The sequence below is a fragment of the Chrysemys picta genome, chromosome 1, assembly GCF_011386835.1.
Source record: "Chrysemys picta bellii isolate R12L10 chromosome 1, ASM1138683v2, whole genome shotgun sequence".
NCBI classification, from domain to species: Eukaryota; Metazoa; Chordata; order Testudines; family Emydidae; genus Chrysemys; species Chrysemys picta.
This window is the reverse complement of record NC_088791.1, coordinates 346,108,951-346,128,406: the sequence shown is the minus strand read 5'-3', so window position 1 is coordinate 346,128,406 and position 19,456 is coordinate 346,108,951. Positions and strand designations below refer to the sequence as shown.

At 44.7% G+C, this 19,456-nt stretch overlaps 1 long non-coding RNA gene across 1 annotated transcript; it reads right to left on the bottom strand.

The window, feature by feature from the left end:
- Positions 1-1,981: 1,981 nt before the first annotated feature.
- LOC135983640 (uncharacterized) lies at positions 1,982-19,342 on the bottom strand. The gene is made up of 3 exons (XR_010601356.1): positions 19,210-19,342; positions 17,880-17,963; positions 1,982-2,171 (listed from the first exon to the last, which is right to left on the bottom strand). It is a non-coding gene; the product is annotated as an uncharacterized LOC135983640 (long non-coding RNA).
- Between the last annotated feature and the right edge of the window lie 114 nt (positions 19,343-19,456).

Here is a 19,456-nt window from a genome sequence, read left to right as displayed (position 1 = left end):
CGTCCTGACAGGAAACGCACCTTTTGAATCCTGAAGCTCCTGTCATTTTGAACTAGAAATGGCAGGGGAGAGTGTCTCAACAGGAGACAAGCCTGAGTTAAAAAAAAAAAAATCCCCAAGTAACTAAATATGTAACTATACTAAAGGAAGGGAAACAACTGGGATGTAACTAATAATTCTTTCTATGTTCTTTGTTACTGTTTCCTACAGAGACCAGGGAAGAGAATCAGCACTGCCCCAAATCCCGTCTTCAGCCGAGGACGGTTGAGAAGGAACTGAGGAGGGTGCGGGGCGCACGCACTCAGAAAGATTCCAACAAGACGGGAGATACCAACTGAGAGCGTGCGCCCCAACCAGGCACTGCTACCGAAAATCTCCGATCAACGGCGCCGGGACGCACCGTCACCTAGAGTGAAGCACCCACAAGGACAGCACTCGAAGAAGAACCATCTATGTTGCTATTTCTTTCCAACCAACTAACTTAGGTTTGGTTCAGGTGATAGGCAGTTAACTATGAAGCTAAATTGCCTACCAATGTAGGGAGCCTATCTATGTCACCAAACTTTCACAGTTCCTCTAGGTTGATATGGGTTGTTCGTAGCCACTTGTTTGGCACTATAGACACATCTGTGACAATTTAGGGCATGTGTAGGCAACCTATGGCACACGTGCTGAAGGCGGCACGCAAGCTGATTTTCAGTGGCACTCACACTGCCCGGGTCCTGGCCACCGGTCTGGGGGGCTCTAAATTTTAATTTAATTTTAAATGAAGTTTCTTAAACATTTTTAAAACCTTATTTACTTTACATACAACAATAGTTTAGTTATATCTTATAGAAAGAGACCTTCTAAAAACGTTAAAATGTATTACTGGCACGCAAAACCTTAAATTAGAATGAATAAATGAAGACTCGTCACACCACTTCTGAAAGGTTGCCGACCACTGATTTAGGGAATCTTTCTATTTAAAATGTATAGATTCTGGTTGATGTTATGAAGTTGTTACAGATTTGTTGTATCAGGGAATGCCTCTCTGTGGACATGGAATCCAACATTTTCTGATGTGCTGAAGCACGTCCCTACCAGATGGACAACAGAACGTTATTATGGAGAGTGGCTGGAGCTGGGAGAAGCTACTTCCTCTAAGTGGTTTGCAGAAAGGGTGAAGTGAAGACAGTGCAAAATCCCCAAACAGGACAATGGGACAGAGGTGACATAACAGGGGTTTAAAAAGGATTCATAGGAGGAACAAAAAGGAAAGCTTTTGGAAGGACATGAACTTTTGGGCAGGAGAGAGGAAGAGACAGGCAGGTTTTCATAGCAGTGGTGGGGATGTTAAATTTAACCACAGACCAACCACAGTAAAAGAAAGCTAGCTGGGATGAAACAGCTCCATGATTCCGAAGAGAGTATAGGAGCTGCAGGAAGAGGATCCTGGACACTCCAGAGACTCTGCCCAAGCCCAAAGAACTCTCCTGATTGGTGAGGAGCATGAGGCAGGGTAATGCACATTAGTGTGTTTGTCATTTGTATCAGTCTGTGTATTTTTCATACTAATTAAATGGCAGTGGTGGTGTAGAATCCAGTGCAAAATTTGTATTTTCTTTTGGCTTTCACTGTCGCAGAAGAAGTAAGCTGTAAACCCAAAGGCCTGCACGTTTGGTGGGATTCTGGGGAATGTGCAAAAGCTGCTGGGAAGAGGCATTAGTTTCAGGGTCCAGGCATTTGGACTGCAGTGGTCCTGCTCCCCATTGCCTGAGGAGTGTCATACATGAGGTCTGCCCCTGGAGTGCTGGCCCAGAGGCTAAAAGCCAGGAACAGTGGCTAAACTCTGCTCAGCTCCAGTAAGCTAAGGGCACATGGAAGTCACTACATGGATACTCTCATAGTAGTCTCAGTGTCCACCAGGGGGAGTGTGACCAGATCTGTCAGAGCATCCTAGGCTAATAATGGACCAGTTAGGAAGTGTAGCAGAGGTACTTTTGCAGAGCTGGGATTAGACAATATTAGAAGTGTCACAATGTTGTCACGATTTAAACATGAATGGAATGTTACTCACCTTCCAAGGAACTGAGAAATTTGAGCTCTTTTAAATAATGCCAAGCTGGTGACCAAAAGGAGAAAAAGAATGCCTCCAGTTACAGTTCCCAAAGTTATGTCATTATTGGAAACTTGGAAAGAAAAACACAGAACATTACACTTTGCATTCAGGACTTACAGATACAACTGTAATCAATATTTAAGTAGCAATCATAGCTTGTCATTATATGGAGGGTGCGTGTCTCTCACACACACAAACAGACAGAGCTATCTCATGTGTAAATTATGTAACAATACTAGCAAATAATGTTTGTCAGGACCCTCAAACATGCAGACTTTGCAAAAACACATCTGTCTAATTAGCGGTCTGAGGAAACCTCTTGCTTAACCTTTGAAACTGCTTGCTTAACAAGTTTTTTTGATGGACGTTATTGTTATAATAAATAAGTATCGGGGGTAGCCATGTTAGTCTGTATCCACAAAACCAACGAGGAGTCTGATGGCACCTTAAAGACTAACAGATTTATTTGGGCATAAGCTTTCGTGGGTAAAAAACCCACTTCTTCAGATGCATGATAAGGGGGGAGAAGTTTGGGCTAGATCAGGAGTTCTCAAACTTCATTGCATCATGCCCCCATTACGACAACAAAAATTATTACACGACCCCAGGAGGGGGTTGCCTGAGCCCATCCAAGCCCCACTGCCTCAGGTGGGGGGAGCACAGCCAAAGCCTGAGCCCCACTGCCCTGGGTGGGGAGGCCAAAGCCAAACCCCAAGGGCTTCAGCCCCAGGCAGGGGGCCTGTAACCTGAGCCCCCCCACCCAGGGTTGAAGCCCGAGGGCTTGGGGTTCAGTCCCAGACAGTGAGGCTTGGGCTTGAGTCCCGGGCCCCAGCAAGTCTAAGCCAGCCCTGGTGACCGCATTAAAACTGGGTCAAGAGCCACAGTTTGAGAACTGCTGGGCTAGATGGATCACTTTGTGGACACATCTGAGGGTCCCCAATGGCAGACGGAAGATGGGCCATCGGACGTCTGTCACTGTACCATTTGAAAACCGCTCCAGACTTCATTAATTATTAAGGGTTGGGGTATTTTACTAACCTGTTGCAGATGTGTGTAAGTGCTTGAGACTAAATAAAGTGTAGCTTTAAGTAAGAGCACTCTTGTACTGCTTGTGTCAACCATCTATGGGTTGGATGGCTGTGACTTCATTGATTTATTTCCTGCCACGCCCTTGTGAAGAGTAAAGTTACCAATAGCGTTGGGTTCAGAAAACCTTGGGTAATAGGCAGACATTGTTAGAAGTTCTGTGAAGCAGAACTGTCTGGGCCAGTAGGGTGCTAAGAGAATGATGTTGGCTCTGTTGCAATGTATCTTCCCTACGACCTGTGGAAGTAGGGGAATGGAAGGAAAGGCATTTTTGAGGTCAGATTACACCTTAAAGACTAACAGATTTATTTGGGCATAAGCTTTTGTGGGTAAAAACCTCACTTCTTCGGATGCATCCGTGCAAAAAGGATGCATCTGAAGAAGTGAGATTTTTACCCACGAAAGCTTATGCCCAAATAAATCTGTTAGTCTTTAAGGTGCCACCAGACTCCTTGTTGTTTTTGTAGATACAGACCAACACGGCAACCCCCTGATACTTGATACTTGAGGTCATTCATCCAGGACAGCAGACGGGCATTTCCCTGGGAGCCGCGACGCATGGCTCCTCTGGAACAATGTAGGTGAAACTTTCTGATCGTTCGGGATGCAAAAAGGTGTATCTCACTGTGTAAATATCTCACTTAGGACTGTGTTGTGGATGTCCCACTCATGGTTTGCTGAGAAGTTTCTGCTTAGTCTGTTGGCAAAGGTGTTGTGAACATAGGTGCTGGAATTGGGGGTGCTACCCCTGGCTTGAGAGCCATTGAACCAGAATGATCATGTGATATGATAGGACTACATCATATGGCTTCTCAAATACAGAACAGAAATATTGATTGAACACTTCTGGCTTTTCTGTATCATGATGCGGTTCCTGATGCACCAGTTCCAGACAGAGGAGACAAGATCTTGCTCCTCTGTGTTTGTTTATATAGACCACAGTGGTGATATTGTCTGACATTATCTATATGTCGAGCAAGTGTATGAGCAGAAGGAAGGTCTAGCATGCAGACCACCCTCAGCTCCAATGTCTATATGTAGTCTGGCCTCTCATGGGGTCCAGGTACCGTGAGTAGTGTGGTTGTCCATATGAGCACCCTACTCCAAGAAGGAGGCATCCGTCACAATGATGGCTCTGGGGGTGGGAGGACTGAATGGAACACCCACCAGGTCCGTTTCCAGGTTTGACTACCAGTCAAGGAAGGTGATACCTCTGGTAGGAATGGCCACCTTGTTCGGTTGATAGATCAAGTAGAGCCACGCTTGCAGGCACTGCAAGTGAAGCAGGTGTACGCAGCCATGCAGATGAATATAATTAATATAATGAATGGATATAAATGAAAAGCTAGGAACTGTAGAAAACTGACAAGGAAAACAAAAGGACACAAAGAGAAATTTATGAGCCAGCAGAGGTCAGGACAATAAGTCAGAATTGTTTCAGGAACAAAAATAATTCTAAAAGTGGTATTGGTACATTACTAGATACAAATGATAGACTTATTCATAATGCAGAAAAGTCAGAAGTGTTCAATAAATATTTCTGTTCTGTATTTGAGAAGCCATATGATGTAGTCATATCATATGAGGATGATTAAACACTTTCCATTCTGATAGAAAGATATTAAGCAGCTCCACTAAAGTTAAACATTTTTAATCGGCAGGTCCAGATAACTTGCATCCAAGAGTTTTAAAAGAGCTAGCCAAGGAACTCTCTTCCAGAATGTTAATATTGATTTCCAATAACTCTTGGAATACTGGGGAAGTTCCAGTAGACTGGATGTAGCCCACAGAGCTAATTTAAAGGTAATTTATTCAAGTTGCTTGCTGTGATGTGGAGGGCTGCGAAGAATTTGATCTTCTTTTGGGTGGTCTTTGCCTACATCTTTGGGGATCATACTGTCACTGGCCACTGTTGGAAGACAGGATACCTATATGGACCATTGGTCTGACCCAGTGTTGCCATTCTTTTATTTTTTTAAATTCCAGCCTACGTGCACAAGGTGTGGAAAAACTCAAATCCCAAGAGATGATGCATGTCCAGCCAGAGGAAAAATGTGTAATAAATCCACAAATTATGGACATTTTGTAGCTGTTTACCACACCAAAGCACTCAGGGAGTTGACTTATATTACAGATAATCAAGAACCATTATTCCTGCGATCCATCACATGTGATGACACAGAGTCTTCCTGGAGAGTGAAACTGAATATTCACGGAAAGACTGTTGACTTAAAAATTGACTCAGGAGCTGATTTTACAGTCGTCTCAGAACGGACTTACAATAACCTTCAAGCCCTCACAAAGCTGAAGTCACTTGACACAGCTCGGACTAGCCCTGGAGATACTCTGAACTGTCTGGGCCAGTTCACCACAAAAATAACTTACAAAGACAAAACCTTTGCATTCAGGGTGCATGTGATCAAAAGCTCATAGACCACCAATCTTCTCAGTCAAAGTGTGGCAGCCACAATGGGCCTAGTAAGAAAGGTGGAAGAACTTTGAAAGGAGATCCAGTAAAAATCAATGTAAGAGACAATGCTGCACCATAAAGTGTACAAAAACCTGTATCAGACAGACCTTGGAAGAGACTAGCTGCAGATTTATGCAAATTCAGAGGACATCATCACCTGATTGTAGTGGGCTATTTTTCCAGGTATATAGAAATAATGTACTTGAAAGACATAACATGTTGCAGTGTTATTGATAAACTAAAGTGCACTTTTGCTCATTTTGGTATTCCAGAACAACTAGAACAGACAACGGACCAAAATTCAATGCAGCAGAATTTAAGTCATCCTGAACAAAATATGATTTTGACCATATTACTAGAAGCTCACATTACCCACAAGCAAATGGAAAGGCTAAGAGAGCTGTACAGACAGCCAAGAAAGTCCTACAGCAGAAAGATCCATTCCTGGCAACTCTGACCTACAGATCAACACCACCAGCAGCTACTGGATATAGTCCAGCCCAAATCCTGATGGGAAGCCAACTCAGAAATCTGTTCCATCTTTGGAAAAGAATCTATCCCCAAAGTGGCCAGACGTGAAGAGAGTAGCCAAATTGGATAAAAGAGCTAAAAGAGCTTATGAACACTTTTACAACAGACATCACTCAGAACTGCCAGGTCTAGAATCTGGTGACTGTGTTCTGGATGGAGAAAAAGAATGTACAACTGCACCCATCATAAAGAAAAAGAATATAGTGCCCAGATCATATGTGACCGTGGAGAATTCAACAAAAACTGTCAACAGCTACAGTTTGTGCTTCAGAAAGAAAAAAGATGACGACGACTCAAGGATTCCAGACTGATCACACCTAGTCATTGCAACTAATGGACAGTCAGATGACCAAGTTTTTACATATTTGGGTCATGTATTAGAAAACCAATAGAATTCAGACATGCTTAACAGACTGATCCGTACTGAACTTCAAAGACAGCATGATAGTGTAAATTTTGCAAATGGTAGGAATGTAGAACTTAAAAGGGGAGATGTAATAGAATGCTAGACTGTATTATACTGTTTCACCACTAGGTGGCACTGTGCACAGCATTGTTATTTAAGCTAGCCTCAGCCACCTCTGGCAGAGCATTCAAGGGTCTTGTGATGAACACATTTGATGTACCTCGCTAAGAAGGAAGCTCTGTAGCCAGTCCATATCTGGTACATGGGCAAGACACTGGTTAGCAAACTTTTTAGAAGTGTGGCTCTCTTACAGATACAGTGGATTCATTTATTAGCAAACTCTCAATTTCCAGTAAAAAGTTGCCATTATCCAGAAGTTGCCAATAAGTGGAAGGCAGGTTTGCAGGGCTGCAGCGAGGCAAGGAAGTGCTGGGATGTGCTGAGTCTGGTCCCCCACTAACAGGAGAGGATGCGGGTACCCTAGGCCATTATCTCTTGTGTGGGCAATAGGTCCCCAACTGCTGGCAGGTATGCTGCTGCCAGGGATGTGCTGAGCCCAGACCCTGGTGCTAGAGCAGGACACAGCCTAGAGAGTGCAGGAAGAGATACTGTGCAGACCCAGTGCTTCCTCCCCTGGCTGCAACCTGCCTGTGGCTGAGGCCTTTCCTCCTGAAAAAAGTTGTTAGTAAGCAGCATCCTGTTGTCAATATCTGAATCTCATTAACATTAAAGTCAATGGGACGGAATTGGTTCCCCACAAAATGTTGCTATTAAGCTTCAATTGTTAATATCATGATTGCTATTAAGCAGAATCTGCTGTATTTTAAAACCTGGTGACTCTCCAAAACCAAATACCTTTAGCATTAACGAACTCAAGACACTAGGTTCAAGAATTCAGGACACTAGATTAAAGAGGTACACTAGAGTTTGGATGGTTTCACAAGATTCAACTACATACAGTCTGCGTAATTATATCCTCAATATAATCTGGATTTTTAAACCTGTACTTTGAAAATACTGGAGGGGTTGCCGTGTTAGTCTGGATCTGTAAAAAGCAACAGAGTCCTGTGGCACCTTATACACTAACAGACGTATTGGAGCATAAGCTTTCGTGGGTGAATACCCACTTCGTCAGATGCATGTGGTGGAAATTTCCAGAGGCAGGTATAAATATGCAGGCCAGAATCAGTCTGGAGATAACGAGGTCAGTTCAGTCAGGGAGGATGAGGCCCTCTTCTAGCAGTTGAGGTGTGAAAACCAAGGGAGGAGAAACTGCTTTTGTAGTTGGCTAGCCATTCACAGTCTTTGTTTAATCCTGAGCTGATGGTGTCAAATTTGCAAATGAACTGAAGTTCAGCAGTTCCTCTTTGGAGTCTGGTCCTGAAGTTTTTTTGCTGCAGGATGGCTACCTTTAAATCTGCTGTTGTGTGTCCAGGGAGGTTGAAGTGTTCTCCTACAGGTTTTTGTATATTGCCATTCCTAATATCTGACTTGTGTTCATTAATCCTTTTACGTAGGGATTGTCCAGTTTGGCCGATGTACATAGCAGAGGGGCATTTCTGGCACATGATGGCATATATTACATTGGTGGACATGCAGGTGAATGAACCAGTGATGTTGTGGCTGATTTGGTTAGGTCCTGTGATGGTGTTGCTGGTGTAAATATGTGGGCAGAGTTGGCATCGAGGTTTGTTGCATGGATTGGTTCCTGAGTTAGAGTTACTATGGTGCGGTGTATGGTTGTTGGTGAGAATATGCTTAAGGTTGGCGGGTTGTCTGTGGGCGAGGACTGGCCTGCCTCCCAAGGCCTGTGAAAGCGAGGGGTCATTGTCCAGGATAGGTTGTAGATCACTGATGATGCACAGGAGAAGTTTTAGCTGAGGACTGTAGGTGATGACCAGTGGAGTTCTGTTGGTTTCTTTCTTGGGCTTGTCTTGCAGCAGGAGGCTTCTGGGTACACATCTGGCTCTGTTGAGTTGTTTCCTTATTTCCTCGTGCGGGTATTGTAGTTTTGATAATGCTTGGTGAAAATCTTGTAGGTGTTGGTCTCTGTCTGAGGGGTTGGCGCAAATGCGGTTATACCTCAGTGCTTGGCTGTAGACGATGGATCGTGTGGTGCATCCGGGATGGAACCTGGAGGCATGAAGGTAGACACAGCGGTCGGAGGGTTTTCGGTATAGGGTGCTGTTAATGTGACAGTTACTTATTCTTACCATAGTGTCTAGGAAGTGGACCTCCTATGTAGATTGGTCCAGGCTGAGGTTGATGGTGGGGTGGAAGTTGTTGAAATCATGGTGGAATTCTTCCAGAGTCTCCTTCCCATGGGTCCAGATGATGAAGATGCCATCAATGTAGTGTAGGTAGAGAAGGAGCGTGAATGGATGAGAGCTGAGGAAGCGTTGTTCCAGGTCAGCCATAAAAATGTTGGCATATTGTGGGGCCATGCGGGTGCCCATAGCGGTGCCACTGGTCTGGAGGTATATATTGTCACCAAATTTGAAATAATTGTGCGTGAGGATAAAGTTACAGAGCTCAGCAACCAGTTGTGCTGTGGCATCATCAGGGATACTGTTCCTGACAACTTGTATTCCATCTGTGTGTGGGATGTTTGTGTAGAGAGCCTCCACAACCATAGTGACTAGGATGGTGTTTTCTGGAAGATCACCAATGCATTGTAGTTTTCTCAGGAAATCAGTGGTATCACGGAGATAGCTGGGAGTGCTGGTGGCATAGGGTCTGAGTAGAGAGTCCACATATCCGGACAGTCCTTCAGTGAGAGTGCCAAATCCAGAGATGATGGGGCATCCAGGGTTTCCAGGTTTGTGGATCTTGGGTAGTAGATAGAATAACCGCGGTTGGGGCTCTAAGGGTATGTTGATTTGTTCCTGTGTTAGTGTAGGGACTGTCCTGAGTAGATGGTGCAGTTTCTTAGTATATTCCTCAGTGGGATCTGAGGAAAGTGGCCTGTAGAATTTGGTATTGGAGAGTTGTCTGGCAGCCTCCTTTTGGTAGTCAGACCTGTTCATGATGACAACAGCACCTCCTTTATCAGCCTCTTTGATTATAATGTCAGGGTTGTTTCTGAGACTGTGGATGGCATTGCGTTCTGTACGACTTAGGTTATGAGGCAAGCAATGTTGTTTTTCCAGAATTTCTGCCTGTGCACGTCAGCAGAAGCATTCTATAGGTCCAGTATAGGTCCAGACTGTCATTTCGACCCTCAGGAGTCCATCTTGTACTATTGGTGGGGGCGGGGGTATCTGTGTATCAGTGCACTGTTCAGTGTTATCTTGAAAGAATTCTTTGAGTCGGAGATGGCGAAAGTAGGCTTCCAGATCACCGCAGAACTGTATCATGTTCGTAGGGGTGGTGGGGCAAAAAAAGAGTCCCCGAGATAGGGCAGACTCTTCTGCCGGGTTGAGTGTGTAGCTCGATAAATTGATGATATTGCTGGGTGAGTTAGGGGTACCACTGTTGTGGCCCCATGTGGCAGGTAGGATTTTAGACAGCTTACCGTCCTTTTTCCTTGGTAGAGAGGTGAAGTGTGTAATGTAGATCTCCTGTCTTATTTTAGTAAAGTCCGGAAAAGAAACGGGTGAACCACCTGATCAGCATCCTATACAGCAAACAGGAAAACATCAAAAAAGAGCTCTCCAACCTGGAGTCTTTCATAAACCACCAACCTTACATAAAAAAGGTTTGGCATAGTAATTCATATCACATGGAAACTGGTAGGTTTAGCAAATAATATTTCCATATCAGTCAGTAGCACATAAAACCATAGTGCCTGAGAGAGGGTCTTTGTGAAAGTAAAACTGGAAATGTGACTTTGTTGTACTAACTTTTGCTTCTTCAAAAGGGAATATGACTGTTTAGAACTCTGAATGCCAGATTCTGAATGACTGTAGGCAGGATAAATGTGGTAACATAAAGTTTGCCAGTTAGATAGACTATGCTTTAATCATTTTACTGTTTTGTTTTTTTAGAAGAGCCTGAAGAAAAAAAAGCAGTATTTGGTCTAAAAATTAGAAGGAAGCTATTTGTTTAACAAAACACAGGATGCTGGTCCGTAAAACGAAGGAAAAAATCCAAATGTGTATTAACTACCGCACCCTAAACCGCCTTACTGTGGTTGACCAATACACAATGCCCCGAGTTCAAGATGCCTTAGACTGTTTGCTGCAAAGCCAGTGGTTCTCTGTGTTGAATCTTCGAAGTGAATACTACCAAATCCCTCTGGGAGAAGAAGATAAGAAAAAAACCGCCTTCATCTGCCCATTAGGGTTTTATCAGTTCGAACGCATGCCCCAAGGAATTTCTAAAGCACCTGCCACATTTCAACATCTTATGGAAAAAGTTGTGGAAGACATGAATTTACTGCAAGTGTTAGTTTATTTGAATGACCTGATTGTGTTTGGAAAACCTTGGAGGAGCATGAAGAAAGACTTCTTAAAATGCTTACTAGGTTGGCGAATGATGGTTTAAAGCTTTCAATTAACAAATGCCAGTTCTGCAAAACCTCAGTAAAGTATGTGGGTCACATCGTGTCCCAAGAGGGTGTAAGTACTGATCCCGATAAAATAGAAGCACTCCCTACATGGTCATGTCCAAGTAACTACAAAAAACTCAAGACCTTTCTTGGGTTTAGTGGCTACTACCGCAGATTTGTGAAAAACTATGCTACAATTGTAAAACCTCTAAATAATCTTACCAAGAAATACCAGTCCAGCAAAAACAAATCTAAGACCAAAAATAAGGGGAGGTCCCCAAAGCCTCCTGTGCAAAGACACTATGGCCCTTTCAAACCATTTGGGCCACGGTGGGATGAGAGATGTGAAAGGGCTTTTCAAAAAATCATTACTTGCCTAACTCATGCTCCGGTCCTAGTCTTTGCTAACCCAAGCAAGCCGTTTATCCTGCATACTGATGCCAGTTTGGAGGGTCTGGGAGCAGTCCTGTACCAGGAAGTGAAAGGCAAATGTAAACTTGTAGCCTTTGCCAGCCGAGGACTGTCTAATAGTAAAACTCGCTATCCCACCCACAAGCTGGAGTTCTTGGCCTTAAAATGGGCCATCACTGAAAAATTTCAAGACTACTTGTGTGGTGCTCAGTTCCAGGTGTGGACAGACAACAACCCCACTAATTTATGTGTTAACAAGTGCTAAGCTGAATGCTACAGGGCAAAGATGGGTGGCTGCTTTGGCTAGCTATGACTTCAGCATTCAATACCAATCAGGGAAAAGCAATGTAGATGCAGATGCATTGTCCAGGCGTCCGCAGGCACCAGAAGTTGCAGTAATACTCAGGGATGGAGTAAAAGCTATTTGCAGTGTAAGTCGCCGAAAGCCAGAGGCCCATGAGAGCCTTCATGGATGTGTTGCAAAAGCTTTGAGCCTGCCCCCTGAATGCGTGCCTTCTGCTTCAGTGAACTATATTGCATTGGACCAATCTCCCTTGCCCATGCTCAATGCAGCTGACTGGCAGAAAGCCCAGCTGCAAAATATTGACATTCGTAATACACTACTTGCCAAAAGGCAGGGGCAAAGCCCAGCTGCGGTTGTCCCACCTAACCCAGAGGGTAAACTACTATTGAAAGAATGGACCAAACTAAAACTAATTCAGGGAGTGCTACACCGAGTAACCACAAACCCTTTACAAAAGCAACGTGCTCAACTAGTGCTGCTGAAAAAGTACAGAGCCCTGGCCATGAGGGCCCTGCATGATGACTTTGAACATTTAGGGATGGAGAGGACCCTGAAACTTATTCATAGTAGGTTCTATTGGCCCCGAATGGCTGAAAATGTTCACAGAAAATGTAAGACCTGCGCTCAATGGGTTCAAAGAAAAACTCTGCCCACAAGAGCTGCAGATGATCTAAAGAACATCACCAGCAACAAACCTTTAAAGCTGGTATGCATTGATTTCTTGTCTTTAAAAGTAGACAAGAGGAATGTTGGGAACATTCTAGTAGTAACTGACCATTTTAAGTGGTATGCGCAGGCATATCCCACACATAATCAAAAAGCCACCACTGTCGCTCAAGTATTGTGAGAAGAATATTTCTCAGTTTATGAATTCCCAGCCCGAAATCACTTGGATCAGGGGCGGGATTTTGAGAGTCACCTTCTGAAGAAGGTGCTGAGGATAGCGGAAATTAAAAAGTCTAGGACAATGCCTTATCACCCGCAAGGTAATCCTCAGCCAGAAAGGTTCAACCGAACCCTATTAGCTATGTTGGGGACTTTGCAACCAGAGCAGTAGGCAACCTGAAGACAACATGTTGCATTTCTGGTGTATGCCTACAACTCCCCAAGAAACAATGCTATGGAAGTCACCCCATATCTCTTGATGTTTGGGCAAAAACCAAAATTACCCATAAACCTGTGCTTTGGTGTATCAGAGGATAAAAATAGCTATAAAACTCATCAGCAATATGTATCCCGACTAAAAAAAAAGCTGCGGGATGCTTATCACTTAGCTACATCTGCGGCTCGAAAGAACGCAGACCGCAACAAACATATGATGCTAGGGTACGTTTGCAAGAGCTCCAGCCGGGAGACAGAGTCCTGCTGCGAAATTTGGATATTGCCGGCAAACACAAAATAGCTAACAAATGAAAGGCAATACCTTACTTGTGATGAAAAAGCTAGGAGACCTGCCGGTCTACAAAATCAAACCTAAAAAGGGTCCTGGGCAGACAAACACAGTGCATAAAAACCTTTTGCTCCCTGGGGGAAAATTGGTAGGCACCTCTTATGAAATGGGCCACAACAAGGCAACCAGGCAGAACAAAGGTGCTGGACCAAAGCCGCCATCCAACATGGACAGCCAACCCCCTGCAGCTAACCTACCCCTATGTAGTACATCTGAAAGTAAGTCTTAAAAAAAAAAAAAAAGACACAACCACGGTGTATCCTGAAATAAAGACGAAATTTCAGTCTCAATCAGCTAAACCAAAAAAGAGCTCCCCCTCTTCCACCCTAAACCCCATGGCGGAAGTATTTAGGCCCATTTTTGACACCACTGTTTTGCTGGTGGGACCCCCCATGTGATGACACACACAGGTTATTGGACAGTGGAGACATACAGGTGGAGAATTTCCTGGGTACCTTGGACCCTCCACTGTTAGAACTAAAAATGCAGGGGCCTATGCCAGTAGCCAAGGGGCCCTCAAAAAAAACCTCTCCATCCATCGCTCAAGAGAATGTCCCCCCTACCACAGCAACAAAAATTCTCAATAAACAAAACAGGGTAACAAAACCAGTAAAACGGTTAACTTATAATGCACCTGAGGTGACTAGTAAGAAGCCAATACATTTAGCACACAGGTTTGTGGAAGCTAAAGTGGGCTATCTAAGGCCCTTTAAAGAAAACCAGTAAGTTGGTATAATAGGGAGTGTGATTTGTCGGGATGACAAATTCTTGGCTGGGGGAAGGATGTAAGCAGAGTCAGGATGAGCTCTATCCTGACATCTGGAGGTAAATTGTGGCGAGTTGTGAAAAAGAACTTCAGGGCTAATCTTGTTTGCATAGGCACACTCACCCCACCTAGCATGGGCCGAAAGGGTCACTTTGGCTGCTGTGGGATCCCCAGTTTCTCTGTTATTGGGGCAGGAAGAATAAAGTGTTGTTACCCTGATTATGTAAATCTAGGACAATAAAACTGTTTTATGACAGAGGGACTCGCCATCAACTAAGTAGCACTCGCTAGACAAGGAACATGGGTTCCAAAACCCAGTGAATTGAGAGAGGCTGGGGACAGGTATTTGTACCTGATGGTATGGGCCCCTTTTGAGGGCCTGAACTACATAAGAACATAAGAACATAAGAAAGGCCATACCGGGTCAGACCAAAGGTCCATCTAGCCCAGTATCCTGTCTACCGACAGTGGCCAATGCCAGGTGCCCCAGAGGGAGTGAACCTAACAGGCAATGATCAAGTGATCTCTCTCCTGCCATCCATCTCCACCCTCTGACAGACAGAGGCTAGGGACACCATTCCTTACCCGTCCTGGCTAATAGCCATTAATGGACATAACCACCATGAATTTATCCAGTTCTCTTTTAAACTCTGTTATAGTCCTAGCCTTCACTACCTCCTCAGGTAAGAAGTTCCACAAGTTGACTGTGTGCTGCGTGAAGAAGAACTTCCTTTTATTTGTTTTAAACCTGCTGCCTATTAATTTCATTTGATGACCCCTAGTTCTTGTATTATGGGAATAAGTAAATAACTTTTCCTTATCCGCTTTCTCCACATCACTCATGATTTTATATACCTCTATCATATCCCCCCGAAGTCTCCTCTTTTCCAAGCTGAAGAGTCCTAGCCTCTTTAATCTCTCCTCATATGGGACCCATTCCAAACCCTTAATCATTTTAGTTGCTCTTTTCTGAACCTTTTCTAGTGCCAGTATATCTTTTTTGAGATGAGGAGACCACATCTATATACCGTATTTGAGATGAGGGCGTACCATCGATTTATATAAGGGCAATAATATATTCTCAGTCTTATTCTCTATCCTCTTTTTAATGATTCCTAACATCCTGTTTGCTTTTTTGACCACCTCTGCACACTGCGTGGACATTTTCAGAGAACTATCCACGATGACTCCAAGATCTTTTTCCTGACTTGTTGTAGCTAAATTAGCCCCCATCATATTGTATGTATAGTTGGGGTTATTTTTTCCAATGTGTATTACTTTACATTTATCCACATTAAATTTCATTTGCCATTTTGTTGCCCAATCACTTAGTTTTGTGAGATCTTTTTGAAGTTCTTCACAGTCTGCTTTGGACTTAACTATCTTTAGAAGTTTAGTATCATCTGCAAACTTTGCCACCTCACTGTTTACCCCTTTCTCCAGATCATTTATAAATAAGTTGAATAGGATCGGTCCAAGGACTGACCCTTGGGGAACACCACTAGTTACCCCTCTCCATTCTGAGAATGGACTACCAATTGTACCTCCTTCTCTCTCTACTGTAAAATATCAGAGCTAATTTTAATTCCATTAGGAGTCTAGTTACAGGCTGCTAAGCTGAATTCACTTTGGGCCAATGGTGCAAGGCCTACTACAAGCTGCAATCACTAAAAAGCTGGCGGAGCGGTTTGCAGGACTACTGGAGCAGCTGGCGAAGCGGAGCAGTTCGCGGAACGGCTGGTGAAGCGAAGCGGCTGGTGAAGTGGCTTTCAGTAAAGGCTGCAGCAAAGCCCCATGAAAAGATGGGGCAGTCAGCCTCGGACCACATAAGGTGCGCCTTAACACTGCTGTGACCCCCCGGCTGCAAGGTAAAACTCTGAAAATAAACTTTTGAACTCTGGGGCTGCACTAACCAGGGACAAAAACTTTTGGGTTGTTGGACATTTGGATAATTTTTGGGTTGCTGGACTCAAGAAACTTTTGGGGTGTTGAACTTTTGGGACTTTGGGTAATTTTTTCGGTTGCTGGAGTTAAGACCCTAAGGAAAAAAAAATACTGCCAAACTTACTTGGGAGGCTAGGTCTTTTGCTCATGGTTTGTGTTATAAATCCTGTTTGTGATGTTTCCCCAACATAATGCCGCATTGTTTCCCTCCTTTATTAAAAGAATTTTGCTACACTCAAACTCCGTGCTTGCAAAAGGGAAAGTATTGCCTCTTAGAGGCGCCCAGGGGGTGGTATGTAATTGTCCCAGGTCACTGGGTGGGGGCTCAAGCCAGTTTTGCATTGTGTTATTAAAATGAAACCCCTAAATACTGAACCTGGCCCTTGAATACTGAACCCGGCCCTTGTTGCTGCCAACTCAGACGGGCAGAAGGGTTACATTTTAATAGAAGGTGGATAAAAATTGATGATTTAAAAAAAAAAAAACAGATTTTTAATTTAAACAAGATTTTTTAATTTAAAGTAACTAAAGTTTTATTTTATTAAAAAAATTAAAATTAAATTTGAGATTGACAACCTATGTTAAAGGCCTAAACTTATTACAATCTATTAAAATAATTTAACTACAACAACAATATTAAGCAATACATTTTTGCTGCCAAGTTTAAAGAAAGTCAAACCATTGAACTGGTGGAAGTCACTGGCTAAGCACCTGGAACCAGAGTTTGTTCAAGTTCTAAACCAGCTTTTGACACCAGTATCCTCTTCTGCAGGTGCAGAGAGAATATTTTCTTCATTTCAGTTTATTCAACTAGTTCAATTCAATGACTATTTTTTTTCAAATTTAAGAAACCAGTGGGAGATTAAAAAACAAAAACTCATTTTCCGCTTTCAAAATATGAATAAAGACTATGTATGAGGGAGGAGCTCTACTAGTTCTAAAATTTTGAAGGCTTCAGAGACCACAAACAATGAAACTTAATTTGCCAACTCCAGATAATACTTACTTTCTTTAAGAGATCTGTTTTAAATGCAAAACATATTTTAATATATTTTTTACATATCCATAGAATTCAAGCTAGTTCAACTTAATAAAAAAATTAATGTGGCTTGTGCATTTTTAACTGAACCAGAATTTCCTTCTAAAAAGAACTTGACACAAATCTCAAATAAAAAAAAAAATCAATCATCAGCTGGTAAATAAGAAATGCAGCCCCCCCTTGGAGTGCTCTAAAACCCCCTCAGTAACCCTATTTCCCTCAAAATCACCATACCTCGGCTCCCCCGCAAAACACTAACTCTTTGTGGAGCCCCCACCACCTTCCCTGTTCAAGCATCCTTAAAGCCTTCTGTGGGTCCCGCCCTACCCCTCCACACTATCTCTGACCACACCATGACCCCCAAACTCCCTACTCCACACCTCTCCCCCTCCTCTGTTAGTTTTGGTTTTGATCCTGCCAAATTATTGGTCCTAGACACACACCAAAGTTGGGTTTTAAAGTATTGTTTATTAGGTGGCCATCTTCGTCTGAAAAAGAACAAGGTGACCTCCATGTTGTAACAGGTTCTTGTTCCCCTACGCTGAGAAAAGGCGGGAAAACAGAAAGTGCGGGAATCTGTTGTTGCGAAGCAACAGGTTCCTATAAAGGCAGATGAGGAGAGGAGCCAAGGGGGATTGAGCTCTTGAATCTTTGGGACCTCAGGTATCCAATGCTCTTTCTGTGATATGATACACCCTGTCACACTGGTTACTGGCCTGCAGTAACCACTCGCTAAATAGAACTGTTGTTTGAAGTTTGTTGTTATTTTCTTTTGGGAAGCATACTTGCATGCGCGGACTTGGTCCGATTAGTTAGCTCAGACTTGCAACCATAGACGACGCAGTGGGGCATGGGGGGGGGGTCTAAGATAGGGTTACATACCTGTCTTCTTCACCTGTGATCCACCGTGGGTGTCCAGTGTCGAGTTTGTTGGTGTGAATTCTGCAGCCTCTCCATCAGCAGCATCTGAAAAGGTAGAAGCACATCTATGCCTTATTGAGTGTGTATGCTTGTGTGTGTGTTTCCATTCCAAATCTCCAGAGTGTTAATCCATTCCCCCTCCCCTTCCTTCCCTCTCCTTTAGTAAATAAAGTGTTCTTGTGAGTTTGCATCTGTGTGGTGGTTCCTTTTAGTTTTAGCTCTGATAGACGGGCTTAAGGGGGAACTCAGTGGGAGGTATACTGTAAGGCTCCCCGAAGTCTTCTGGTCAGATCGGCCCCCTTAAAAGAGAAAAATCCTTACACCTCCCCCATCCTGTTCAGCCTCTGCCCCCACAAAAATCATTCTCATCCCCCCAAAAACTCAGTGGGCCTGGCTCCTCATTCCCTGCGGTGACTCCCTCTGAATCCCATCTAGTGGGCCCTCCCACCAGCCCTCCTCGTGCCTCACTGAATAGGCCCTCTTCCCTTCCCCCTGCAATGCCACACTGCTCCCCCCCACACATCCCCGCCCTCCCCGGGAGAGGCACCACTTAGCCTTCCCCACCTAAACTGATCTGACCAAGGGCAGGAGCAAAGTCCCAGCATCAGCCCGGCCATGGAACCCCCAGGAGGCAGCTCCACCCCAGCAGCTCCTCTCACACACCAGCCAAGTACCGGCCTCGAGAGACATTACCTCAGCCACTTCCCACCCAGCCCCTTTTCCAGCTCACCCCTTTCCAGCTGATGCTCAAGGTCACCCTGCTCCAGGATCCATACGCCTCACAGCCTGTCACCCCTGGCTCTAACCCCTCCCTGCCCCATTCCTCGAACCTCCACCTTGGTCGTCTGTGCTCAGTTTTCCCTGCCCCTGAAAGAGTCCCTTTCCCCCCTTCCCAGTTTGCCTCCATGAACCCCCAGGCCCCCAGCCCCTTTCTGCCGCCTGCCTGGTTCCGGGCCCTGACCTGCTCTCAGCAGATCCTGCTCGTAGTCCTGCTCTGGCACCTCCTGAATCTCCCGTCCTTGCACCCTGCTCCAACTTCACAAATCCCCCACCTCCTTGATTTACCCCCAGTGCTCCCTGCTGCCCCCAAGCCCCATATTTCCCCTCCCCTCAAGCCCCTGTTCCCTGCATTGTGCCTCAGTCCTGCTCCTCCTCCTGTTCTGGCCGTTTTCCCTCACAGCCCTGCTCTGATTCCTGGCTCCCCCCTTCCCTGCTTGGCCTCTGCCTTGCAAGCATGACCCCAAATATCTACCCGCTCTGGCATCTCCACCAGACTCACTGCCCGTCTCACCTGGGCTGAGGAGCAGGAGCAGGGCCCAGACCTGCAGCCCCATCCCCGCGGCTCCTCACAGACACCGGCCAAGCACCTGCAGCAAGAGCAGAGACAGCGTCTCCCGCCCCCTCGGCTCAACTGCCCTAGTGCCAGCTCCCTCCAGCTACTTCAGACCCACGTCCCCTCTCCTCCCTCCAACTGCCTCAGGGTCAGTCCTGCCCCCTCCCCTCCAACTGCCCTAGTGCCAGCTCCCTCCAGCTCCCTC